This window comes from Vidua macroura, chromosome 21, assembly GCF_024509145.1.
Source record: "Vidua macroura isolate BioBank_ID:100142 chromosome 21, ASM2450914v1, whole genome shotgun sequence".
In the NCBI taxonomy this organism is placed as follows: domain Eukaryota; kingdom Metazoa; phylum Chordata; class Aves; order Passeriformes; family Viduidae; genus Vidua; species Vidua macroura.
In genome coordinates this window covers 730,792-732,287 of record NC_071591.1, presented here as the reverse complement: position 1 = coordinate 732,287, position 1,496 = coordinate 730,792, and the positions used below count along the sequence as shown (strand labels likewise).

At 43.0% G+C, this 1,496-nt stretch overlaps 1 protein-coding gene across 5 annotated transcripts in view; it reads left to right on the top strand.

The window, feature by feature from the left end:
- Positions 1-1,137, top strand: part of PBX3 (PBX homeobox 3) — a 102,024-nt gene extending 100,887 nt beyond the window's left edge. For all 5 annotated transcript variants that reach the window (XM_053996406.1, XM_053996404.1, XM_053996405.1 and 2 more), the window contains one exon: positions 1-1,137. This exon is cut by the window's left edge and continues 423 nt beyond it. The gene's annotated coding sequence lies outside the window, so the exon portion shown is untranslated.
- The last annotated feature ends 359 nt before the right edge of the window (positions 1,138-1,496 follow it).

Below are 1,496 nucleotides of genomic sequence, written 5' to 3'. Positions count from 1 at the left end.
AGTACAGGACAAGCTTAACCTCAGTAGCAAGAGCAGACACAAAGAACCGCCTCACCCAAATTTAATTGTGTGCATATTTCCACGGAAAGTCGACAGGAATCACAGACTTTGATTGTGTTTCATCTTTTCATATCTCTCACAGAGCTGGAATAAAAAGAGCTGTTCAGTTATTTCGGTTAACAATGGTCGTGTTTAAGAATCCTTATTCGTCACGTTTTTGTTGAGATCTATTGTCTTACAAATTAGATTGGAAACCAGGAGCATCTTTTCTTGCTAAAGCCCCCCCGGAGGCCGAGTCTCCCCTCGGAATCCCGACCCGGACACAGGTTGCTCTTGGGAGATGACGACTCTTGCTGCTGGTCTCTGTGCACGCCACCACCCGGGGTTTTACAGTACGAGCTGGGTGCTACCCACGCCTGCCAAGGGCTGGTGCCTCTGCTTGGCAGCAAACCACAAACAAAGGAAAAGGAAAGGAAAGAGCACCGTGATATGGAGTGTTGTACATAGTGTAGCAAAAGAGTATTTATACATCTCACCAATCAAACACAGCTTTATTACCTCATGCGAACTCATACAAACCAATAGACTTTCAACATGTTCTGTAGCTTAGAGTGCTCACTTACTACCTCTGAACGATACTCACGCTGTAGTTTGTCTCTTTCTTATCTTTTTGCATCTTGTAATTAACTCTTTGTTTCCCCACGAAATGTAATGTACATTGTAATCTCCTACAAATCAGGGTTGCCTTGGCAACTGCTAAAGAAGCGGAAGTGGAAACATGGGGTCTTAGGTTGGACACAAAACAGTGCAACTGTTGTAAATACTGAGAAGCATTTTGAATGTTCTTCATCTTGTTACTAATACACGCAAAAACCAACAACTAATTGTAATGCATACAGACTTCAGTATTCAGTACTGTACATCCCCCTGGATTGCAGGGGCCCTTTCTCTCTCTTTTGTATTGTATGCGATTCTGAAACTGATTGAGTCATGAAAATAATTTGTGGCAGTGATTCTAATGTATTAAACCGTTTCGTGTTACTTTCTAACTGGATTACACCCTGGATTGAAAAGTCTTCCTCGTGGTAGTTATATGTAGTTTCAAACATGAATAAACTTTTTGCTTTCATGATCAAACGTTGATGTAATTTCTTCCTGCTCAGTTCAAGTCAGCCTGAGGAGATGTGTCGGTCTCCAGAGGAGCGAGCTGGCACGGAGCAGGAGCTGAGCATCTCTTGCCAGGAGAGAATTGGAAATCCTGGGAGAGGCACATCCTGGGCAAAGGCTTCCACCTGCCAGCGCCTGCCTCCTGCCTCCGCTGCTACTCTGGTCTGCCTGGGAGCCACAAATCAAGTGGAGGTAAAGGAAGGGGTCAGGCCTTTAGATGAGTTTAAAAACCATCATCATATTCACTCTTAATTACCATTTTTATTTAACATTAACTTTGGAGATATAGCCTCAGCTAGCAAGTCTAATGCGATTATAAAAATATTTTT